General features: G+C 39.7%; 1 pseudogene; it reads left to right on the forward strand.

Annotated features, from left to right (window-relative positions):
- The first annotated feature begins 9,884 nt into the window (after nucleotides 1-9,884).
- Nucleotides 9,885-27,184, forward strand: part of LOC139175042 (zinc metalloproteinase-disintegrin-like MTP9) — a 31,498-nt pseudogene continuing 14,198 nt past the window's right edge.

Consider the following 27,184-nt stretch of genomic DNA (forward strand, 5'->3'; position numbering starts at 1 on the left):
GTTGTTAACCTGATCCTACGCAGCTTTTGCTCCGGCAATCTCACACTACTCACAAGAGCCTACAAAACCTATGCCAGACCCATTCTCGAATACAGCTCATCTGCCTGGAACCCACACCACATCTCAGACATCAAGACTCTCGAAAACGTCCAAAGATACTTCACCAGAAGAGCCCTCCACTCCTCCACTCGAAACAGAATGCCCTATGAAAATAGACTAACCATCCTGGGCCTTGAAAGCCTAGAACTACGGCGCCTAAAACACGATTTGAGCATCGCCCACAAGATCATACGCTGCAACATCCTCCCGGTCAACGACTACTTCAGCTTCAACAGCAACAACACAAGAGCTCACAACAGATTCAAACTTAATATTAATCGCTCCAAACTTGACTGTAAAAAATATGACTTTAACAATCGAGTTGTTGAAGCGTGGAACTCATTACCGGACTCAATAGTGTCAACCCCCAATCCCCTACACTTCTCCATTAAACTCTCCACGATTGACCTCTCCAGATTCCTCAGAGGCCAGTAAGGGGCGTACATAAGTGCACTGATGTGCCTATCGTCCCCTGTCCAATTCTCTTTCCTTACCTTTTATCTTATATATTCTCTCCTCTATATATATTCTCTTCCTATCCTCTTCTCTTCTTTTTTACTTCCTATCTTTATATACATTACCTAATGTCTATTATCTCTCATATGTATTGTATATTGGACAAAGAATAAATAAATAAATAAAACATGCAGGCATAACATGTGTGGCTCAGACATTATTCTTTTCTGCCCACACCGAAAAAAAAATTAGAAGGAACATTGTCCATCACTGGAGGTTTTCAAGAGTTTGAACAGCCATTTGTCTCTATGGTATAGGATCTCCTTCCATAAATAGAGCTTGGACTAGAAGGTCTCTTCCAACCTTATCATTCTACATTCTAGGATTGTTCTTAGTTATTTGCACCTGATAATAGGTCTATAATTATATTATGGGTAGTATTACATTGTGGGTAGTGCTGAAATTCAGGGACTGGTCATGGTTCCAAAGACTTATAACCTGGCCCTTCTTTCTTTAATGTCTACTTTCCAAGAAAGTTAAGACCTTAATCCTAGTGCAACAATACTATAAGTGTGTTTGAAATGGCTGCTGCCAGTTATATTGTGGTTTGGCAAAGAGCCATTTCTTCTTAAGTATAGTAAACACCATGCTCTTGTCCAGATGAGAACATCTGACTGACAGCTCCCAAATGACAAATGAAACCTTGTTGACTTTTCTTTTCTATTGGTGTTGTGACTCAGAAGATCTTTCAACCTCCAAAGTTTGTGCCCATACAAATATTTTCAGTTTTCCTTGACTTGTAAAGATGCTTCTTTCAACTGGTGAGTGGGGTGAAATGGATTCTAAGTTCCTGGAGAAAATATGAGGTTCCTTACCTAACCTTTAAATGTTTTGAATCACTTGCAAATCTAACGAGGCCCATCCTAGACTTTCCAATGAAATTTTTTAACAATTGTTTTACTTTGGTATCTTTTTCAAGGGCCAGTGGGATACAGGCTAAGATGTTGGATTAGATTCAGGATAGCCATGTTTAAGTAACCAAACAACCAAAACCATTTCCTGCATTCAATGCACAAAAGAATTTATGATTGCTACCTCTAAGAAAAGAATCTCATGGCGTATTTGGACGATGTACTTATTCTATCCAAATCCCCAGAGCAGGCCCAGAGAGATCTCTCCCTCACGATCAAGGTGTTACAGTCACATGGGTTTATGGTGAACTTTCCCAAGAGTCACCTGGTCCCAACCATGTGTCTTCAGCATCTGGGTACAGTGATAGATACCCAGGCAGGCAAGGTGTATCTTTCCTAAGACTGCAGCCGCAGTGTTCCCTCTAATTTTTTGGGGGGGTGGGTGGAAAAGTATAGTGTCTGAGCGGCAGTCCCTTTGGGACTGGGCGGCACAGAAATAATAAATAAATAAATAAATAAATAAATAAATAAATAAATAAATAAATAAATAAACGAACGGACGAACAAACGAACAAACGAACAAACGAACAAACGAACAAACGAACAAACGAACGGACGAACAAACGAACAAACGAACAAACGAACAAACGAACAAACGAACAAACGAACAAACGAACAAACGAACAAACAAACAAACAAACAAACAAACAAACAAACAAACAAACAAACAAAAAACCCACCCTGTTTTGCCTCAGAGAATTTCAAAATAAAATACTGTACTGTGTGTCTATAACAGTGAGCTCATAATAGGGCAACTCTATCAATATCAAAATGCCACTTAAATAGTTGAGCTAGTTTCAAACTAGATTTTGATTTTCTTTCTCTCTTCCTTACTCCCATTCTTTTTCTTTCTCTTTTCCTTCCTCTCTTTTTTCTATCTGTTTCTCTCTCTTCCTCTCTTCCTCTCTCTCTCCTTCCCTCTCACTCTTTCCCTCTCGGCTTCTGGGCAGGTTTGGAAAACTCTGAGTTGATGATGATTTTTAAGTGAGCGATTCCTCACTGCTCAGCTTAGAGGGAACTATGACTGCAGGGAGAAGATCCAGAATATGGTGAGATATCTTCAACGCAACCAGCAAGTGTCTCTAGTATTTCTTTCCCAACTGCTGGGGACATTTGTCTCTTGTATAAACATTGTGCCCTGGACCTGTCTCTACACCAGACCACTGCAGTGGTTCCTTCTGCCGTTCCAGAAACAACGAACGAGCCACTCTACTTGGCTCATTACACCGACGGGGAGGGTCAGACACTCCCTCAAGTGGTGGAGTTCAGCAGGGGTGCTTCAGGGCTCTCCCTTTTTGAGGCAACAGGAGATCGTCATCACCACGGATGCAAGCCTACGTGGTTGGGGTGCCCACTCAAATTCACAGTTAGCCTAAGGTTTGTGGACCCCCAAGGACCTCACAGGTGTGACTATCAATTTCCTGGAGCTAAGAGCAGTGTTCCTGGCACTACAAGCATTCCGGAACCAGGTGCGGGGAGAACACGTACTCATCCTGATGGACAATGTGGCTACATGATTTGCCCTGATCACCTGGGCGGAAGCAAACCTACTTTCTCTCCACACTGAACATATCTCTGGGGTTTCCAACGTCCAAGCAGATTGGTTGAGCAGGTCAATGCTCAATCCATCAGAATGGCATCTTGATACAGCAATATTCCAGGACATCACTCACAGGTTCGGCATACCGTTGATCGACTTGTTCGCGACACACCTGAACACGCAGCTCCCACGCTATTTCTCCCGTTTTCCATCATCGGGAGTGGAGGACACCATTGCTCTAAGAGCTCACTGGCTGCAAGGTCTGTTGTATGCCTTCCTTCCCACGTGCCCGATTCCGAAGGTAATCAAAAAATTGATCTCGGAAAGAGCGGAGCTCATCTTGGAGGCCCCCTATTGGCCTTGGCGCCCATGGTTCGGGGACCTCATGGACTTGATGGTCTCCTCCCCGTGGTGTATCCCAAGCCATTGGGTCTCCCTCAGCCAGGGGCCGGTGTTACCCCCGGACCCCCAGTGGTTGAACCTAGCTGTCTGGCATTTGAGGGGGATGGCATGAGGCAGGCTGCTATTCCGGACATGATAATCTCCACAATTCAGGCTGCACATTGTCCGGCCACCACCAGAATTTATCAGACCACTTGGACGGCCTATTGTAAATTCTGTAACACCATACAAGCAGATCCACGCTCTCCATCTGTAGTGAATCTTCTGTCTTTCCTGCAAACCATTTTTGACAAAGGGCTTGCTCCCAACACATTACGGAGGCATGTAGTGGCTCTTTCCACCATACTCAAATGGGACCCGTACTCAAATGGGACATTTCTGCCGAAGGTCAACTCTGTTTTCCATCAATCCCAAGATCTGTTCCTTCCGGACTTTTGCGTGCATGGTTCCCATCCACTTCGGCTATGCTGGCATAAACTCGATGTCAGATGAGCTGTAAAGATCTACATATGCAGGACTGCACATTTATGCATAACTGAAGCCCTTTTCATTTCCTTTCTACCATCATCCATGGGGGTAAAGTATCACCTCAAACAATTAGTAGATGGGTGAGCTCCTGCATAACCATAGCGTATGAGACTCAATCCCTGCCTGTCCCATCTGGAATCATGGCTCACTCCACGAGGAGTGCGGTGACATCTGCAGCATGGGCTACGCAGGCCTCTCTAGAGGACATTTGCTGGGCGGCTACCTGGGCCGTCCCGGATACCTTCATCAAACATTACCGACTGGACTTCTTTAGGTCCGCAGAAGTGGCTTTCGGTCGAAGAGTGCTGCAACAGATGTGCGAAACTCATGCGCCCCGGTCCAGCCTGTTCCCGCCCTGTCTTCATAGCTTGGGTATATTCCATGTTGCACTCTCCACAGAAGGACCGTTGAACTTACCTGAACGGTCTTCTTGATGCACTGCAAGGAGAGTCCAAACCCACCCAGCCATTTGGCCCAGGGGCACAGTTTCTTGGTTGTTAAGTTGTTTAATAAAGAGTTATTTGTATTTTCACTACTCCTTCATTTTTTTTCTTTGACTGACCTACTGAGATAGGGCACTGGGCGGGACCTATTTATTATGCTAATTTTAACTCAGTCCCTGCCAATAAGGCTGAAGTATTACCCATGTTGGACATCACATTGCAATGCATCGAGAAGACCGTTCAGGTAAGTTCAAAGGTCCTTCCAGCCCTACCAGATGCTAACAATGTTCCCAGCTCTTACCCGCTTGCAAACTCTTTTACTGTTACTCCCTGCAAAGAATAATGTTTTCCAAGCCCTAAGTCTTTGCAGGGTTTTTTCCATTGCTCTATTTGCAATGTAAGGAAGATCTGAGGAAGGCTACACACCTGGGATCGACTGGGGTGTGAGTTCAGATGGAAGCAGCTAGATTTCCACCAGGTTCTTTTCTTTTAAAGAGAGAGAGAGATAAGGGGTGGGCGAATAACCAGCTTCTCCAGAGAAAGAAATGTGTATCTCCCATCAATTGAAGTGTAAAGACAGAAAGACAGAAAGAAAGACAGAATTACACTGCAATTGATGAGAGATACACATTTCTTTCTCTAGAGAAGCTAGTTATTCATCTTCCCCCTTTTCTCTCTCACTCTCTTTAAAAGAAAGTAACCTGGTGGAAAGCGAGCCGCCCCCAGCTGAACTCAAACCCCAGCTGATACCAGGTGAGTAGCCTTCCTCAGATCTTCATCAGCTGGGCTTGGCTTCCCACTCACGGCTGCTATGTCATCAGAGCCTGGAGCTGTCATACAGTTGCAAAGCGATGCCAGCTCTAAATCCAGCTAAAGCAGGAGGGGGTGTGAATCTGAACCATGGGGTGAGTGGGTATGGGGGTGGGAGAGATAACCAGGAGGAGAGCCAAGTGTGGTATGACAGGTGGAGGAATTCTTGGAGTTGAAGTCCACAAGTGTTAAAGCTGTGAAGTTTGAAGTTTGTAAAAAGTGTACATGGTTTTCAAAAGGATAGATTGTTTTCAAAAGTATACATTGTTTTCAAAAGTATACATTGTTTTCAAAAGTATACATTGTTTTCAAAAGTATACATGATTGCAAAAAGCGTTCTGCTACAGTGTTATTATATTAAACCAGTGATGGGCAACCTTTTGAGCTTGGTGTGTCAAAATTCGCCAAAAAACCAAGCATAACTCGGGTGGTGTGTCACCTTGAGAAAAAAAGTTTGGACAACCCACCCCCCCTTTTCCTCCCTTTCGCCTATTTCTCTCTCTCTCCCTCTTTCTTTCCCCTTCTCTCTCCATCCCTCTTTCTTTCTTCCTTCCTCTCTTTTTTGCTCTTTCTCCCTCCTTTCCTCTTTCTCTCTTTCTTGCTTTCTCTCTCTCTCTCTCTTTCTCTGTCTCTCTTGCTATCTCTCTTTTATTCTCTCTTTCTCACTCTCTCTCTCTCTTGCTTTCCTTCTCTTTCTCTTTTGCTTTCTTTCTCTCTCTTGCTTTCTTGCTTTCTCTCTTTCTTTCTTTCTCTCTCTTTCTTTCTCTCTCTTTCTCTCTCTCTTGCTTTCCTTCTCTCTTTCTCTCTTGCTTTCTTTCTCTTTCTCTCTCTCTCTCTCTTCCTCCCTTTCTCTATTTCTTGCTTTCTTTCTCTCCCTTGTTTTCTCTTTCTTGCTTTCTCTCTCTTACTTTCCTTCTCTCTTTTTCTCTCTCTTTCTTGCTTTCTTTCTCTTTCTTTCTCTCTCTGTTCCTCTCTTTCTTGCTTTCTCTCTCTCTTGCTTTCTCTCTCTTTTTCTCTCTTACTTTCCTTCTCTCTCTTTTTCTCTCTCTCTTGCTTTCTTTCTCTTTCTCTCTCTCTCTTCCTCTCACACACACACACTCTTTGTCTCTCTCTCTCCCTTGCTTTTTCTCTCTCTCTCTCTTCCCTTCTCTCTCTCTTTCTCTCTTATTCTCTCTCCTCCTTTTTCTCTCTCTCTCGTGCACCACGGCAGCAACAGAGAGAGAAAGAGAGAGTGGAGAGAGAGTGGAGGGCGGCTTGCCGGTCTGTGGCCCCCTGGATCAGCGTCCCTGCATGGCCCCAGCACAGACTCCGCCATCGCCTTCGCCTCCGCCTAAGAGGCAGCAGCCACATTCACCCCTTTGCCCTCCCAGGTGTCCATGGAGCTCAGCGCCTGGCCACGCGCCGCCTCCGCCTCCCGGTAGCGCGCCAGACATCTACCTGAGGAACGGGTGGTTGAGCGCCACGAAGGGCGACGCTTGAAGGCCACCATGGCACCGTTGTTGTCATCACGGCGCAAAGCCAGGCAGTCCCGGATCGCTCGCTTCTCCGGCCAGCAAGCCGGCTGCCAGGGAAAGTGGCACGATTTTTAAACGCGCGCTTTTCAAATGCGGTGCTTTCCTGGGCAGCTGACTTTGCTGGCCGGAGAAGGGAGCGATTCAGGACTGCGTGGCTTTGCGCCACTTCAAAAATTTCTGCCAGGGGAGGGGGTTACTAATGGCTGTGCGGGCACACAATGGCCGGCGCCCTCCCACCGGGCCCCAAAAGCTCACGTGCCATCACCGCCAGGGAAGCTCCAGCCGGGCCGGGCTCCTATTCTCGCTCTTCGCACGTCCTTTTTTTTTTTTGGTGCTCGGAAATCAACAACGCGGATCCTTTAAGAACCTGCGCTTGCGCTCTGCCGGCTTTTTCCTTCCTGGGTGGGGGGGAGGCGAAGGAGGCGCGGGCTTCTCCAAGCAGCAATGAAGGTGAAACAGGAGGGAGGGGTGAGAGTGAGGAGGCTTTTTTTTTTTTGGCTCGCGTCGCGTGCGTTTGGCGCATTCTCTCCGAAAGTTTCTCCGGCGGCCGCGTGTCACTAAAAATGGCTACGCGTGTCAGTGCTGACACGCATGTCATAAGTTCGCCATCACTGTATTAAACAATATACTACTACATCATTTGGTTCAAAATACTTTTTTCCTTGTTTTCATCCTCTAAAATCTAGGTGCGTCTTACACACCAGTGCGTCTTATACACAGAAAAAATATGGTAATCAGAATCACCTGGAAATGGATAAAGTTATCACAGGGGAAAAGAATGTTATGGTCAAGAGGTTTCCTTGTCTACTGACATGTGAGTGTTGAGTTTAAAAAACTGACCTTCTGGGCAGCTGGGAGGGTTAACTAATTAAATATTTAAATTTAAACTCAGTCCCTACCAATCAGACGGAAGTATGACCCAGTTGGACTCTCCTTAGCAGCGCATTGGAGAAATTCTCATTTCAAGAAAGCTCATTGAGTTATTTATTTTTAAGGTGACTGAGAGGGAAAGTTTTCCTCCCTTTTTTTGGGAGAAAAAATTAGAAATTTTAGATAAAATTCAGCATCAAAGAAATAAGAAAAATATTAAAAGCAGGTTATTTGCAGAAGTATGCATATTATAATACTATAGAGTCTCAGTGGTGCATGGTTATAGTGCAGTGCCTGCAAGCTACCTCTGCTTATCAATGGCTGCCAGCAGTTTGGCTGATCGAATCTCAGTAGGCTCAAGGCTGACTCAGCCTTCCATCCTTTCAACGTCAGTAAAATAAGGACCCAGATTGTTAGGGGCAATATGCTTACTCTCTGCAAACCACATAGAGAAGGATATTAACCAAAGCACAAGAAAGTAGGATAAGAAACAATGTTAAGGATAAGAAAGCACTGTGAAGTGGTATATAAGTCTAAATGCTATTGCTATCCTCCCCTCAAACAAAAATTAATTCAGTAAAATATGTGGCTTGAGGCTACTTTTATAGTTCTTTCCCTAAGAGGTTTTGCTATTTTTCATTAATTTAGGGTCATTGCAAGAGAAGAGTTCTGGTGATGGTAAGAGCAGAAATTCTGAAAGAAAAGGTGGGCACCAAAGAGAGTTTCAGAGGCTCACATGCCTCCTTGTTTCCAAAAGAAAAGGAGGTTGTTTTGCCTTTATTCATTCATTCATTCATTCATTCATTCATTCATTCATTCATTTATTACATTTGTATGCCGCCCCTCTCCATAGACTCGGGGCGGCTAACAACAATAGTAGAAAACATCATGTAAATCCAATACTAAAAACTAATACTAAAACAATTAAAAAAACCCTTATTGTAAAACCAAACATACAAACAAACAAACATACCATGCATAAATTGTAAAGGCCTAGGGGGAAAGAATATCTCAGTTCCCCCATGCCTGACGGCAGAGGTGGGTTTTAAGGAGCTTACGAAAGGCGAGGAGGGTGGGGGCAATTCTAATCTCTGGGGGGAGTTGGTTCCAGAGGGCCGGGGCCGCCACAGAGAAGGCTCTTCCCCTGGGTCCCGCCAAGCGACATTGTTTTGTTGACGGGACCCGGAGAAGGCCAACTCTGTGGGACCTAACCGGTCGCTGGGATTCGTGCGGCAGAAGGCGGTCTCGGAGATAATCTGGCCCGGTGCCATGAAGGGCTTTATGGGTCATAACCAACACTTCGAATTGTGACCGGAAACTGATCGGCAACCAATGCAGACTGCGGAGTGTTGGTGTAACATGGGCATATTTAGGGAAGCCCATGATTGCTCTCACAGCTGCATTCTGCACGATCTGAAGTTTCCGAACACTCTTCAAAGGTAGCCCCATGTAGAGAGCATTACAGTAGTCGAGCCTTGAGGTGATGAGGGCATGAGTGACTGTGAGCAGTGACTCCCGATCCAGATAGGGCCGCAACTGGTGCACCAGGAAGACCTGGGCAAACGCCCCCCTCGCCAAAGCTGAAAGATGTTTCTCTAATGTGAGCTGTGGATCGAGGAGGACGCCCAAATTGCGGACCCTCTCTGAGGGGGTCAGTGATTCCCCCCCCCCAGGGTAATGGATGGACAGATGGAATTGTCCTTGGGAGGCAAAACCCACAGCCACTCCATCTTATCTGGGTTGAGCTTGAGTCTGTTTTGACTATCTACAAAGGTTTTGACTATCTACAAAGGGAGAAATCTATTATGGTATAAGAATTTTTCTCCCTGTAGTGAAGTTAGGGATCCCTTAGGTAAATGCATTGACATGGATTCAGTCTTTCTCACAATAAGATCATTTTTCAGAGGCCACAAGTAAGGTCATTGAGCTTTCTTAATAGCAATCAGCGCTAAATCTAGCAATATTAAAAGCATGCATGATTGCTCAAAAAGTGCCTCTAACTCATACTACACTATAAAAACCAAATCTTGGCATTTAAGAACCCATGTCCAAGAGGCCCGGAATTTAGTTGTATTGACATGTGAGCCAAGGAAAGCAATGCTGTGAGCTTTTAATCTTCTCTTTGTTGCTTCTTTCAGATGTCATTGTTGGAGTGACAAGCATTAAGCCGATTGGAAAACTGCCCTCCAGTAATATTGCTACAAGTTAGAATTTGGGCAAATCCTTTAGCAAACACCTTTGCATAAAAGGCATGAATGAGCTGAAAGAGAAGAGCTCAGGTTGGCTGGGAAGCAGAAATAGATTCCTGTCGGCCAACCAACCCATCCAGGCTCCAAAATGATCCAAGCTCTCTTGGTAACTATATACTTCGCGTTTTTTCCATATCAAGGTAAGATGTTCTTTTCAGTTTTCTTGTTCAGATTCTTACTGCTAAAAGTCTATGGCACCCAACAAATTTCTATGGCTTTTCTTTAGATATTTAAACCAAAATTTGCTACTTTCTGCAGACCTAGCAACAGAGTGCTTGCTTTCAAGGATCACTTTTGTTCTAAAATTGCAAATATGGTTCTTGGCTTAACCATCATGGAGAGAATATTTCTCAATAATGTGAGTAAAAAAAGTATTAGAAAAGTACAGAGAGGCAGAGTTTGTGGCAATACAATTCCAGAGAACAAAATGTTAAAGAAAAATAAAACATTTTCAGTTTTACTTTTCTTTAAATTGGTCAATTAGACATCCTGTAATCAGGCAAGCATATTATTCAGCCAAGCAAACACAAGAAAGTGCTCTTGTTATTATAGAGAATCTTTCAACTGTAGTCAAGGTAATATGACTACATATTATAATGTAGTCATATTAATATGACTAAATTTGCTCAATGCGAGATTTTAAATTATCTTAAAACCCAATTATGCTTAGAACCCAGTCTCTCTCTCCCTCCATCTCCCTCTTCCTCTTAAAATTATATTGTACTGGAGTACAATTTCTGGGGGGAAGCTGTTCCACTGGTTAATTGTCCTCACTGTTAGGAGTTTCTCCTTAATACCAGGTTGCTTCTACCTTTAATTACTTTCCAACCATTGTTTCTTATCCTACTTTCTTGTGCTTTGGGAAATAAGTTGACTGCCTCTTCTTTGTGGCAAACCCAATTCTTTTTTTATTCAGACTAGCCAAACCCAAATCCTGCAACCATTCTTTATAGGTTTTAATGTAAAATTTTATTTTTCTCCACATTGAAATTCATTTTGTGGGATAGGGTCCATTAATCTTTTAACAAATGTTGGCCGCAGTTGTGATCATATATCCAGGAATATTGTATGTATTGGACTACCACATATACTAAGGAACAAATAGCAGGTGACCATTGAATGTGTACAGAGTAACCAACTCTAAATTCTTCAACGTTGTTTTAATTCTGAAATCACTAAATTTGATTATGTACATGTTAGGTCCCCAAGAGATAATTATGATGCTATGGAGTATTTTTGAAAGTGAAAGAAAGCAAAGGCAACCAACCCATTAAGAAGTAATAGCAGCTCAATTGGAAGGAGTTCCTAATAAACTGTATTTGTATAACAAGCTAAGTTTGCTAGCTTTTTGACGGATGAATATGCAAACCCTAATGTAGTATGGTTTCCTGAATTATGTGAATCAGACTATCATGATTTACAGGCTCTCATGTTACCTTTATCTCTTACTGACCAAATGTGCACATTCATTAAGATTTATTTATTTAGTTTTCTGATCATTCAAGCTCAAAAATCTTTCTTTTCCACTTGCCCAAACAAGGGTTCTAGATAGTCTTTCAGCTCTCAAACACCATTCAGCAAATTGCATCCCCAGAGAGAATCTGCGCTGTGTTCCACTAGAAAAAGATTCCATTCTTCATGATAACTGGGGGAAAAAAATTCAGAACCTTTTTTCTTCTTTTCCACCCCTTATGAAGGGAGCTCTATAATCTTGGAATCTGGGAATGTTAATGAATATGAAGTAGTGTATCCACAAAAAGTCCATGTGTTGCCCAAAAGAGGATTTCAGAATGCCGTGCCAAAGGTAAGAAAAAGAACTCAGTAAATTACTATATTTCTTGATAGCCAACAGAATTTTTGGGTTCCCTTCGCTGCCATCTAATGATTATCTGGATTTTTTCATTGCAACCTAAGTGCTTTATTTACTCACTCACTCACTCACTCACTCACTCACTCACTCACTCACTCAATCTATCTATCTATCTATCTATCTATCTATCTATCTATCTATCTATCTATCATCTATCTATCTATCTATCTATCAATCATTCACTTATTCATTCATTTAACAAAATTATATAGCCACCCAATTCACACAATATTGAGGAGATTCCTAGCAACTTAGAACAGAATTTCCTAATATTAATTGGTTACTATATAAAAATAAAGTGTTGAGAAATGCCATATACATATACAGAAGAGGGATCAAAGTGGGAAGTAGCCTTGAATTATTTCATAGCTGCAACAGATATAGGAGTGAAATCTGCTCTCTCTCTTCAACCTCTCTCCCTCCCACCCTCCCCATCCCTCCTCCTCACTCTCCCCCCCTCTCTCTTACATACACACCTGGAAGTTCCATTACATCTTATCTATCTGTTCCGAAGAGAAGAGGAAGTTGTGTTTCTAGATGAAGAGGGTTATAGGTGGTTATAGCTCAAGGTTAGGATGAAGAACCAGATTCAGGACCATCACTGGATGACTTTCAAGTCAGCCTCTCTGTCCCAGCCCAACTTCATTCACCAAGTTCAGAGAAAGAGATCTTGAACTTATGCAAGAAAGTTTAATTTTCAAATCAGCCTCTCTGTCCCAGCCCAACTTCATTCATCAAGAAGTTCAGAGAATGAGATCTTGAACTTATGCAGGAAAGTTTTATTTAATTTAAGATTTTATTCAAACTCTTCAAACAGTAGATGAAATATTCTAAATCTAATAAACAATTTGACTATAGCTCTCCATTTGACACAAGGGCAGAGTTATTATTATTTATTAGATTTGTATGCTGCCCTTCTCCGAAAACTCGGGGCATTTTTAGAAGATACATATTTTGTTTGTGGATTGAGCAGGGTGGCACAGTGGTTAGAGTGCAGCACTGCAGGCTACTTCAGCTAAATTTCTAGCTGCAGTTCAGCAGTTCAAATGTCACCACCAGCTCAACGTTGATGCAGCCTTCCATCCTTCCAAGGTGGGTAAAACAAAGACCCAGATTGTTGGGGTAATATGCTGATTCTGTAAACTGATTATAGAAGACTGTAAAAGCACTATGAAGTGGTATATAGGTCTAAATGCTATTGCTATTAATTTGCCTCTTGTTTAAAAAACAAACACTGAATTCTTTACATTTCAGACCGATTATGAAGATACAATGCAATATCAATTTCAACTGAATAGAGAGCCAGTGGTCCTTCACCTAGAAAGAAATAAGTATGTGAACTCAGAAGTTCTTCTAATTTTACTAGAACAATATGGAAAATTTAAATTCCACCAATTAATTGTTCTCACTGTCAGGAAATTTCTCTTAATTCTAGGTTGGATTTCTCATATGTAAACACACCACTAACACCACTAAAAGAAAATGTGCCATTTTCATTAACCTCAAACCTGTAGAGGTCACATCACCATTGAAATTACTATGGTTGTCCCTGTACTGCATAGATGGGAAGCCTACGTGGGTATCTGTGTGTCACTTTATCTTATACCACTGGAGACATTTCATGCTAAATTCTAATGTGTGCTTTAGAAATTCTACTGTACCATTTTGTTTTGGTTAAATATGAAGACTATACTGGATTTCAAGGGCTGGATGATCACTTTTTTGGCATGGAAGCCAAACAGGGCTAGAGGCGGAAGACTAGGAAGGAAAAATAGAAGGCAATGCCAGGTGCATAGATGTGACTCTAGGAGTGGAAAGTGACTCCATATATTGGTTTTAAACTTCAAGAAAGCTGTTTTTGTTCAAGGCATCCATTTCTTTGAGATTGCTTCCTTTTACTCTTAAGTAAAGAGTAAAGTAAAGAGTTTATTTATTTATTTATTTATTTATTTTATTTTATTTTATTTATTTTATTTATTTTATTTATTTTATTTATTTTATTTATTTTATTTATTTTATTTATTTTATTTATTTTATTTATTTTATTTATTTTATTTATTTTATTTATTTTATTTATTTTATTTATTTTATTTATTTTATTTACTTTATTTACTTTATTTACTTTATTTACTTTATTTACTTTATTTACTTTATTTACTTTATTTACTTTATTTTATTTATTTTATTTATTTTATTTATTTTATTTATTTTATTTATTTTATTTATTTTATTTACTTTATTTACTTTATTTACTTTATTTTATTTACTTTATTTACTTTATTTACTTTATTTACTTTATTTTATTTACTTTATTTACTTTATTTATTTACCTTATTTACCTTATTTACTTTATTTACTTTATTTACTTTATTTTATTTATTTTATTTACTTTATTTACTTTATTTACTTTATTTATTTTATTTATTTATTTACTTTATTTACTTTATTTACTTTATTTACTTTATTTACTTTATTTACTTTATTTACTTTATTTACTTTATTTTATTTATTTTATTTATTTTATTTATTTTATTTATTTTATTTATTTTATTTATTTTATTTATTTTATTTATTTTATTTATTTTATTTATTTTATTTATTTTATTTATTTTATTTATTTTATTTATTTTATTTATTTTATTTATTTATCAAACAATTATAGGGTGATAATTTGTACACATTAAACATTAGATAAGTAATGATAAAAAGTAACAAAAGAAGGCAATAGGACAGGGATGGTAGGCACAATGGTGCGCTTATGCACTCCCCTTACAGACCTCTTAGAAAGGAGGAGAGGTCAATGGACCAAGACGTTTCATCAGATTGTTGCATAGACCAGAAGAACAAAAAGAAGAGGCAATACAGAATGTCTTCTCCTGGTCAATGTCACCACCTCTGAGCCTTTATGAAGAGAATTGCACAGCTTCCTTGGTGCAGATCTTTCCTGGGGTGAATCTCAGCACTCCTCTTAAACAGGCATCCTCATGAGGTTGAAATATCTGCTTCTTTCCTTTGATACCAAACAATATAGGCTTAATATGCAGTAGTTGTAAACTTATTATAAAATTATCTCTGTCCTCTTTAATGCCTGATATGAATATTTGCATTCTTTCCAGAGGACTTTTTTCAGAAGATTACAGTGAAACTCATTATTCCCCTGATGGCAGAGAAATTACCACCAACCCTCTAGTTCAGGTAATATCTAGAGTTTCTTATTTTTAGGATATAGATTGAGAGGAATATTTGAGCACAATATTCCAAATATGTACGTCTCAGACCAAGCTACTCAAGCAAGAAGGAATGTATATGTACTGTGTAAAAGACTGAAATACTCATATAAGAATGTATGATTCTTATTGTTAAATCCAGTTTGTTTTATTCATTGAATTAGTAGGGCAAGTTTTCAATCAACCAGTTCTTTCCTCCTGGTTAGAAGCAAACATTTGAATAGAATAGAATAGAATAGAATAGAATAGAATTCTTTATTGACCAAGTATGATTAGACACACAAGGAATTTGTCTTTGGTGCACATGCTCTCAGTGTACGTAAAAGAAAATATAGATTGGTCAAGAATTATGTGGTACAACACTAAATGATTGCCATAGGGGTCAAATAAGCAATAAAGAAACAATCAATATTAATAGAAATCTTAGGATACAAGCAACAAGTTATAGTCATACAGTCTTAAGTGGGAGGGAAAGCTTCCTGAGTTGGTGCAGAAAGAACATTCTTTGTTGTGCTTTTTTGATTTTTTGATTTGGGGGAGTGAGTTTCACAAATATATTTGTTATGAGAACATCAGGTTCATAATTTCTACCTTTTCATTTTTAAACCAGATTACCGTGATTAATGCAAAATCATTTGTTTATTTGCTCCTTTAGAGAAGTTTATTGGATACTCTCATATTAAAAGGACCTAGAACATGGCCCCACCAGCTCCAAAAATATCACAGCACTAAAATACTCCTTCACCCCTTCTCCCCAAATTGATCTAAAATTTTATCCTCTGTGTCTGAAAATTATCTACTTCCAGTTTAGCATCTTCAAAGTTCATCAAAATGCCTCCAATTTAGTGTGTAACAGAAATCTTCTGACTTTAATGTCTATTTTATTTATTCATTCATTTGTCCAATACACAATACATATGGAAGAGAATAGACATGAAGTAATATATATATAAATATAATATGTAAAAATAGAGGAGAAGATATATGAAAGGAAGAAAATATATATGATATATGAGATAAAGGAAAGACAATTGGACAGGGGATGAAAGGCACACCAGTGCACTTATGTACGCCCCTTACTGGCCTCTTAGGAACCTGGAGAGATCAATCGTGCTTCCATATGATGCTAGGAATTATATCTCTTTGTATATTTCTTAAAACTTTCATTATGTGGGCTCAAGAAAATAATAATTAATTGGTATCATTAGTAAATGTAGAATTTTTCATGCGGTATGGTAAGATTTCAGAATGTAAAGACAATCATCAAGACTGAAAATTTATGCAGCAAATCCTGTGCTTCATCACTAGAATTGATTTCCAAGGAGACAAGGTTGGTGGAGAAAAAGGCTTGTAATTTCAATAGAGTATTTTTTATGTGTGTGTTGGTTGTCTGCCCAACAGTTCTTAGCATTTTACCATCAACGGGGCTCCCCCTGCACCCTGACTAGTGTTTATGGAGACTTGTATTATCCTATGTTCATTTTGGAACAATCAATATTGAGTAGGTCTTCTGTCCCCCTGAATCAAAATGTTTTCATATTTGATTGATGTGGTGGAATGCATTGCTCTTCTGCTCATCAAGCCACCCTACAAACAAGCTTTAACCAGAGTCATCCTCTTGCCCCCATACAGGATCACTGCTATTATCATGGACACATCCAGAATGAAGCTGACTCAACTGCAGTCATCAGTGCATGCAATGGTTTGAAGTAAGATAGTCTCTGATTGATTTTATTAAGAATAAAATACTACTCTTGGAGTTGTCATAACTCCAGCTTAAAATTAAGGACATCAGTTTTGCATGAATTAAGACTTTGGTTGAATACCAAGATGAGCTGCTGCCCGCCAGTAGAGATACTAGGCAGCTAAATCAGGTCTAGACAAAGGAGTTTCCAAGCAGATTTTTAATAATAATAATAATAATAATAATAATAATAATAATAATAATAATAATAATAGCAATTATTATTATTATTATTATTATTATTATTATTATTATTATTATTATTAAAAAACATAGGGTTACCTAGTTAAAAATGACTCTCAGGGGTTTCACACAAAAAATATCAAACTTTTACATTATAAAATCACTATTTTATCAAACCATTAACTATATCCCACTTTTGAACGTTTCAACTAAATTCAAATCAATTAAAAGACTTAGCGCCAAAACCCAATCAATTTGCAACAAAATTTATATCATATCTCTTTTTATCCGTCTTTAAACTAATACATATTACATAACATATCATTACTAATATTTACTAACATATACTTCCTTATTATTCTTTTTTTTCTTTCTCTCCATTTTCCCCCCTTTTATATATATAGAATACATTTACTATATTGTGCACATACTCCTCCTACTACTTTTTTTACAAAAGTCGTCCCTGAAAATGTCTGCGTCATACGCAGATCTTTCTTTTCTTTTCTGCACTCTTTCCTTTCTTTTATTTATTCTCTTCTTTCCCCCCCTTTCTTTTTTCTCATCCTCTCTTTTTATTCTTCAAATTTAGAAAATAATTTCATTAATTTGTTATTAGCCAATATATATTAATAGGAGATGTAACATTTATTATCATAATCTAAGGAAATCTTTGATATTTTCTATTCACTGTTTATTTACAACGTTTAAGAAATACAACATCTCTACCAAGAATTATATGTATTATAACCTATACCTTACAATGTATAATTGTACTGCTTACCTGAACTGAATAAAATGGTGTTAATGGTTTAAAAAAAATGGCTCTCAGAGCTTAGTTGTTCCCTTGCAGACAATTTATTACCCAACTAGGTAACATTAGTGTAGGTCATCCCTGAACTAACAATATTCTCATCTATCAGTTGTCCATCTCTGATCACCTTATTCTACCTTGTTTTACAGAGGACAATTCAAGCATCAAGGGGAGACATACTTTATTGAACCCTTGGATCTTTCCAACAATGAAGCCCATGCAGTATACAAATATGAAAGTCTAGACAAGGAGGATAATGCCCTCGGAATCTGTGGCGTAACCGAGACTACTTGGGAATCAGATGAGCCCATCGAAAAGATATCTCAGTTAGCTGTTACTCCTGAACAAGTGAGTCTCAAAAACCCTCAAGTATATAACATGGCATGAGAACAGGGATACATATATTTGTTTCCAAAATATAAAGTAAAAGAGCATAAGTGTACTTCCTGAGTATAGGCATACTTCCAGAGTAATTTGGGCATTCTAGTGGTGAAATCTAGCATTGAAATACTCTTTTACAGAGATTTGAGAACAGGGATACATTTATTTGTTTCCAAAATGTAAAACAAAGGATAAATTCTTTGGGGGCTGATTAGATAGAATTCATCAGAGAGGTGACCAGGGGTGAAATTCAAAAAAAATTCCTTACCAGTCCTGTGGGTGTGGCTTCTCTGGAAAGGGAAGGGAGATTTTTTTTTGTTTATCCCTGGATTCAACTTAAATGGGATCCAGAGACTCCCCTGTATGGAGCTGATGCCAGGCACCACTTGTGGTCAGTGTCTGCATGCCAATTGCACAATTAGTGCATCCTTCTCCCTACCACAGAAGATCCCATCGTTTGTAATGCAAAGCTGGGCTGGACTCTTGAAGGAAAGAAAGGTGGGAAAAGTTATCCTGCCCTTAAAACGCCCCCAAGGGGTCCCTGTGGTGCCCGAGTGGCTGCGGCTTCTGCCCAGGTGGTGGCATCCCTTCCAAGCATCCCCGGTCCAGCCTGCCTGGTCCAGTCTGGCTCAGGAGCTCTGGGGGTCACCCGGAGAAGATCCTCCGAAACACCCCAGATGCCCTGCAATGCACAACTGAGGCTGGCACTTGACTCAGCTGATGACATTTTGGCTCCCCTCCTGCTCTTCTCCTCCAGCCACTGGCCGTCCCACTCTTCAATTCCAAAATTGGGACATTTTGGAAACCCGGCGGGCATAGTTCCCTCTAAGCTGAGCAGTGAGCCATGGCTCACTTAAAAATCATCATCAACTCAGAGTTTTTCAAACCTGCCCAGAAGCCGAGAGGGAAAGAGTGAGAGGGAAAGAGAGAGAGAGGAAGAGAGAGAAACAGATAGAAAAAAGAGAGGAAGAAAAAGAGAAAGAAAAAGAATGGGAGTAAGGAAGAGAGAAAGAAAATCAAAATCTAGTTTGAAACTAGCTCAACTATTTAAGTGGCATTTTGATATTGATAGAGTTGCCCTATTATGAGCTCACTGTTATAGACACACAGTACAGTACAGTGGTACCTCGAGATACGAGTTTAATTCGTTCCGGACCTGGGCTCTTAAGTCGAGCAGCTCTTATCTCGAACGACTTTTCCCCATAGGAATTAATGTAAATAATTTTAATTGGTTCCAGCCCTCAAAAAACTCACAAAGTTAGTCTAAATTATGCAGAAAGACATGTTTTTAATGAAGAAATGTACATGTACATATAAATGAATAATGAAGTTTCTTTCACTTAACTTGTAAACTTTCTTAAACTTTTAAATTTACATATGTTCAACTTCTCTGCCACCCAATCCTGTAGGACAGAGGTCCCCAACCCTTTTTGCACCAGGGACCGGCTTTAAGCGATCAAGAGAGGAATGGGTGAATGAATGGACGGAGGGTGGGAAGGAAGGAAGGAAAGAGGGAAGGGACAGGAACAGAGGAAGGAAGCAAGGAAACTTATGAAAGGGGAGAGTAAGAGAGGAATGAGTGAAGGGAGGGAGGGAGGGAAGAAGGTGGGAAGGAGAAAGAAAAGAAGAAATAGAGGAAGGGAAGGCAAAAGAGAGAAAGAAAAAGAGCAAGAAAGAAAGAAAGAAAGAAAGAAAGAAAGAAAGAAAGAAAGAAAGAAAGAAAGGGGGAAGGGACAGGAACAGAGGAAGGAAGCAAGGAAACTTATGAAAGGGGAGAGTAAGAGAGGAATGAGTGAAGGGAGGGAGGGAGGGAAGAAGGTGGGAAGGAGAAAGAAAAGAAGAAATAGAGGAAGGGAAGGTAAAAGAGAGAAAGAAGAAGAGCAAGAAAGAAAGCTGCAAGCACCCCCCCGAGCCCCCCAGGCCGGCTGCAACCTTTTAAAACACGCGCGCCGCTTCGCAGCTGTCTCCTGAAGCCGAACGCGGAAGTTAGCGTTTGGCTTCAGGAGACAGCTCCTTGGCGCTTGTATCTCGAATTTGGGCTTGTAAGTAGAACAAAAATATCTCTCCCCTCCCAGCTCTTATCTCGAGTTGCTCTTAAGTAGAGCAGCTCTTATGTCGGGGTTCCACTGTATTTTATTTTGAAATTCTTTGAGGCAAAACAGGGTGGGTTTTTTATTTATTTGTTTGTTTGTTTGTTTGTTTGTTTATTTTATTTATTTATTTTTTCTGTGCCGCCCAGTCCTGAGGGGACTGCTGCTCAGACACTATACTTTTCCGCCCACCCCCCAAAAAAATTAGAGGGAACACTGCCGGCAGGACATGGGACAAATAATTTAAAAGTGTGACTGTCCTGCGGAAAGTGGGACATCTAGTCACCTTAGTCTTTTTTTTAAATTAAATTATTTTTTATTTTATACCAACAAACATACAAACAACATTAAACATTTCTATTTATCTATATGCATAATAATTAATATTTTACAATTCTGTTTTTATTACATTATATTCCCTTAATACTAATTCCTTTTCTTGTTTTTTTTCTTTTCTATCCAGTTATACAGTTTCTCCCACACTCTGTAGTAGTTCTTATTTTGTTTATCTTGTAATTCATACGTTAATTTGCTTAATTTTGCGCAGTCTAACATTTTCTTAATCACCATCTCTTCATTTGGTGTCTTTTCTTGTTTCCAAGTTTGTGCGAATGCCAATCTTGCTGATGTTAGTATGTGTGTTATTAAATAATAGTCTTCTTTGCTGTGTTGAGCTCCGATTATTCCTAATAAATACATTTCTGGTTTTGTTTCTAATTTATATTCCAATATTTCTTCCAGACAGCTCTGAGTTCTAGTCCAAAATTTTCTTGCTTCCGGGCATAACCACCAGATGTGATAATATGTTCCTACTCTTGTTCCTTAGTCTTGTTGCACCCTGAGATAAGAGGGAAGTAATTGGTCCTGGAGTTTGCATAGCCAGACCAGGGATGTGTGACTGAAGAAGGATGTGGTGGTGGCTGCATGCACCACCCACCTGCACCCTAATGAGTCTTTTGGAGCACCTGCTCCGTTCCTCTGTCCTCTGGTCTCAAAAACTGCAACGGGTGCCCTAGCATATTAGTAGAGGAGTAGAGAGCGTTGACAGAAGCATCTACTGCAGGTATCTTGAGGGAGGATGCTAGATCCACTCCTATGAGAAAAAACCCCCACCAGTGTTGGAAGAAAGAGCAGGGCCTGAAGCAGGGGAGGCCCGTTGCCTTCGAACTACCTCAACAAATATAGGCGGTGATGGAAGAACCTTTGTCTCAGACAAAAGGTCAGTCTGTGACATCTTGGGACAGATCCGCTGAGGCCAGAGCAGGAGCTCCAGATTTACAGAATTCTGGGCCTTAAAGTGTAGGGGCTTAAAGACCCCAGGATGAAATAGGCCAGAACTATTATCTTGCCTTTGATGCAGAGTGTGATACCATTGCATTTAATTGGTTACATAACATGACCACATCTCCATGTTTCTCATACGATTGGTTGATATCCTTTGTTAGGGAAAAGGAAGAGAAAGTGAGAAAGTCATTGGAACATCAGGCTAAAAAATAGGTCAAAGAAAGCGATTTCTTCCCATGCTTGTTTTTTATTCCTTTAAAAAAAACAAAAAAACCTTTTGTTTCTGTTTGACAATCCATTTATCCTCAAAAATGTACCAGCACCTTCTCTAACTCAGAGTTCCCCAACCTTTCCAGCTTTGCAGGCTGACAGTGGTGAGAGGGAATGCTTCTGTGTGAGCAGAAGGATCATGTGTGTGCCCAGCTCCATTTGTGTGAGTAGTGTCACACACACACACATGTGCGAATGGAGCATGCCCATCCATGCTTTCTCGCTGGCCATGCAAGAGGAGATGCACATGCTCATGCCAATGATCACCAACTCGTCCCAAGGCTTGGTAGTGGGCAGTGGTCCCCTGCTCTAAGTGCTAAAATTTCAACAATCCGTTCCCCTATAAATGTCTTCTTCAAACAACCAATATTTCTTAAAGTTCCAGTATTTTGACCAGGAAATGTAACAAGCAGTTTTCTGATTATTTGATGATGACCAAGGTTCTTGTTGGCTGCTGGCAGCAACATGTCTAAACAGCTTTTTGCTTTTATTGTTTTCTTTAGCAAAACACATACTTGGACTCCAAAAAATATGTTGAGTTTTTCATAGTTCTGGACAATGGAATGGTAAGTATCCTGGATAGAATTCTATTTTTTTTTCTGCATTGATTTACACCTTTTTTAATGTGAGCATTTTTTAAGACTAACAAATATCCTAACTGGATTTCTTTTAACATGTGTTTTACAATAAATATTTGATATTTTTTTATTATTGGGACCATCTAATATTTATGAAATAAAGAGGCATTTGTATACTCTAATTTGTCTGAATCAACAAATTCAACGATCCTTTTACTAATATTTTCTTTGTCTCCTTTCTTCTTATAATTATGACCTCATCTTAACTTTTTTGTCTTTTCTGTAGTACAGAAAATACTCAAATAATTTAAGTGTTATAAGAACAAAAGTATACGAAATTGTCAACAATATGAATACGGTAAGAGGACATGGCAAAAATTATTTCACTTGTTAGATTAACTTCTCTCAGATTTTCACTGTGTTCACACAACACACTTAACCAGGTAAAGAGAGCTAGGGGATGGACTTATGTACGAATGTTAACTTTTGTGGCTTTGAATGAGGCAAAACTATGTCATTTGGCCAGCTGGTGATCCAGGATATAAGGCCATCCCAGAAAATGGGTTAATTCAGTAACTAGGTTAATAAGCCTGTTATGTGAATATAGCTTCTGTGTTGGGGGGATGCAGATCCAGAAGGGTTTCAGGAGCTCAATCAGAACTACACCTATACAGTGGTACCTCGAGATACGAGTTTAATTCGTTCCGGACCTGGGCTCTTAAGTCGAGCAGCTCTTATCTCGAACGACTTTTCCCCATAGGAATTAATGTAAATAATTTTAATTGGTTCCAGCCCTCAAAAAACTCACAAAGTTAGTCTAAATTATGCAGAAAGACATGTTTTTAATGAAGAAATGTACATGTACATATAAATGAATAATGAAGTTTCTTTCACTTAACTTGTAAACTTTCTTAAACTTTTAAATTTACATATGTTCAACTTCTCTGCCACCCAATCCTGTAGGACAGAGGTCCCCAACCCTTTTTGCACCAGGGACCGGCTTTAAGCGATCAAGAGAGGAATGGGTGAATGAATGGACGGAGGGTGGGAAGGAAGGAAGGAAAGAGGGAAGGGACAGGAACAGAGGAAGGAAGCAAGGAAACTTATGAAAGGGGACAGTAAGAGAGGAATGAGTGAAGGGAGGGAGGGAGGGAAGAAGGTGGGAAGGAGAAAGAAAAGAAGAAATAGAGGAAGGGAAGGTAAAAGAGAGAAAGAAAAAGAGAAAGAAAGAAAGAAAGAAAGAAAGAAAGAAAGAAAGGGGGAAGGGACAGGAACAGAGGAAGGAAGCAAGGAAACTTATGAAAGGGGAGAGTAAGAGAGGAATGAGTGAAGGGAGGGAGGGAGGGAAGAAGGTGGGAAGGAGAAAGAAAAGAAGAAATAGAGGAAGGGAAGGTAAAAGAGAGAAAGAAAAAGAGCAAGAAAGAAAGCTGCAAGCACCCCCCCCCCCGAGCCCCCCAGGCCGGCTGCAACCTTTTAAAACACGCGCGCCGCTTCGCAGCTGTCTCCTGAAGCCGAACGCGGAAGTTAGCGTTTGGCTTCAGGAGACAGCTCCTTGGCGCTTGTATCTCGAATTTGGGCTTGTAAGTAGAACAAAAATATCTCTCCCCTCCCAGCTCTTATCTCGAGTTGCTCTTAAGTAGAGCAGCTCTTATGTCGGGGTTCCACTGTATCTGGATTCTTTGAGGGCTGTGGTTAATGGTTCTGAACTTGGACATTAGAAAGAGATAGACAGAATCAGCCTGTTCCAAACTCCAATTGATTATGTAACTGATCCCTAAAAAAAAAAAACCTGTTGAAAGGAACTCAATTTGAGTTGGATTGTGGTATCTACCCTCTTTCCCCAAAAATAAGTCACCCCCGAAAGTAAGATATTGGAGAGGTTTCATAGAATTGCCTAATATAAGGCATTCCCCGAAAGTAAGACGTAGGAGATGTTTCGTTTCGCAGCATTCCTGAACAGAATACTGCTGTCCATAAATTGCATCCCAAAATGCTGCATCAATCAGATTTAAAACACATCCAATACGCATCCAATATGCGGCTGCATGTTTGGATGCATTTTTGCTGCAGCAGGATACAATTCATTGGGAAAAAAATACGACATCTAGGACTGTGTGATGTATTTTTGTATGATGTGCGCAGATCCAAATGTTCCATTAGTGAGCCATAACCAGGTCTTCTTCTTATAAACCTTTCCTTCAATCTTGTCAAGGAACTGCCCATGCAAAACTTTACTGGGCCAGCTTTTGGCTCTGGTTTTCATTGCTAGGCAGATTTATTTATTTATTTATTTATTTATTCATTCATTCATTCATTCATTCATTGATTCGATTCGATTCGATTCGATTCGACTCGACTCGATTCGATTCGATTTGATTTGATTTGATTTGATTGCCGCCCACAAGGGGCAATCAAAGGGGGAAGTGAATATTGAATGATCATGAGTTTTCTTGTTTTTCTATCCAAATAGTCCAATTTAGTCTGTGTCCAGTTTATTGTGCCAACAGTTTATGGCCTTGATGCTATTGCCTCCATTGAGCTTGCATTTGAGAATTTTTCTGACTCTGTGTGTGTATTCTTTGCTGACCATGTTTTTCACATGCCCATGTTTGATGTTGTCCAGTTGTAATATGCCCAGGTATTTATAGGCCTCTGGCTGGTGACACTTTATGGCTTGACCTTTAGGCATACAGTGGTACCTCATGATACGAACCCCTCGCCATACGAACAACCAGAGATACGAAACCCGGAGTTCGGATATTTTTTGCCTCTTCTTACGAACGTTTTCCGTCTTACGAACCTGCCCCCGCCACCCGGCTGTCGCTTTTTGAAACAGCCGGGGGGCTTCCCAGCGTCCTCCTGAACCCGAATGCCAAACCCGAACTGCCGGGTTCGGCGTTCGGGAGGCCACCAAGAAGCCCCCTGGCTGTTTCAAAAGGTGACAGCTGGGTGGCGGGGCTTCTCGGTGGCCACCCGAACCCGAACTTTTGCCGAACTTCCGGGTTTGGCATTGAGAGAACGCTGAGAAGCGCCCGGCTGTTTCAATTGAAACAGCCGGGCAGCGGCGGTTTTTTGCATTTTTTTTTCGTTGCACACATTGATTCGTTTTTCATTGTTTCTTATGGGAAACAATGTTTCGTCTTACGAACTTTTCGCCTTACGAACCTCCCCCGGGAACCAATTAGGTTCGTAAGACGAGGTATTACTGTATTTATCACCATGCTTTCAGTGATTCTATCCTTCTTCAGTGTTACTGTGACACATTTGTCCAAACCAAATTCCATGCTGATATCAGTGCTAAAGTTTTGGACAATATTGGTCATAAAGTAGATTTCAGGCTCAGTTTTTCCATACAGCTTCAGGTCATCCCTGTATAGCAAATGTGAAATTTTATTAGATTTCTTGGATGTTTGATAACCAAGGTTTGTTTTTTTGTATTATTATTATTATTATTATTATTATTATTATTATTATTATTATTATTATTATTATTATTATTATTACTATTACTATTATTATCATTATTATTATTATTATTATTATTCCCCAATATATAGAGAGTCCTTAATGCTATCTGAGCTTGGTAGTTTCTTTGCAGACATTTCATTATCTCACTAAACAACTTACTTGTGTCTGCAGAGCAGGAAACTCAGAGAGCACCAAGGACTCCACAACTGAGTCCAGAGCTCTGGAGATTTCTCTTCTATTGATGCCCATGCCTAATTTTTTTCCACCTGCCCACAGAAGCCAATATCAATTGTTTTTTAATCTTGAAAGGTTTCTGAAGGTTTATTTGTATTTGAATATCTGATTGTTGCCATGTCCCCCTGACAGATTTACAAACCTTTGGATATTCATGTAGCACTGATTGGCCTCGAATTTTGGTCTAACAGAGATAAGATTAATGTGCAGAAAGCGGCAAATGTCACTTTGGACTTATTTGGAGCATGGAGACAAACAGATTTGCTGCCACGCAGAAGTCATGATAATGCTCAGTTACTCACGTACGTCTCATTGGGAGGGAAAGGGAGTGGGGGAGTCTGGGAGTGGAGGATTATGGGAATGTTATGCTTGCACAGAACTTCCGTTCTATGCTGCGTACTTTAAACCATGAACTATAGTTCTGGGTCAAAGTCAACCACTTTTTTTGTAGGTGAAAGCTGGTTTTGAGAAATGCTTGATTTCATTTCACCTGGATTTAAAATTGAAACTCAAATGTAAATTATCCTGCTATACTTTGGCTGTACTTACACATTCATTTTTAATTTGATTAAGTAATTAATCCCATTCTGCATCAATGAAATGAATGCTCACATTACACAACAAATAAGCCAAGAGTACACTAAAACAATAAAATACTCAAATCTATTTATAGTGCTTAGCAATAGCACAGCTAAAGAGCCAACCTTGTCAAAAAGATGCTTCCATAATCACATAGCCAGCATTATTAATTCCAAAAGCACATAGAATGCTGTTTCCTTCCCACCAAAATGGTGCCTATTTATCTACTTATGTTTGTGTGCTTTGGAACTGCTTGGTTGGCAGGAATTGAAGCAAGTAACACAACCTCCCTGCATCAGGCAGTACTTAGGTCTCAAGCTGTCCACATTCCAGTCAATAATCCCAGTTTCTTAACCACTCAGTTCCACACCACATCAGCCTATATATTGTCATACAATTTTATGAGTGGGTAATTGACACATTTATTGTCTTATATCTATAAGATATTGGGCAAATAACAATTTTTTTGTGAGCAATTCTATAGGATACATGCATAACAAGTTGGTCTTGTGAAATACCTTCGGGGCTAGATGGAGGGCAGATCTAAGTGAATGGGAGAATATTAAAATATACCAAAAAAACC

This window comes from Erythrolamprus reginae, chromosome 12, assembly GCF_031021105.1.
Source record: "Erythrolamprus reginae isolate rEryReg1 chromosome 12, rEryReg1.hap1, whole genome shotgun sequence".
NCBI lineage: Eukaryota > Metazoa > Chordata > Lepidosauria > Squamata > Dipsadidae > Erythrolamprus > Erythrolamprus reginae.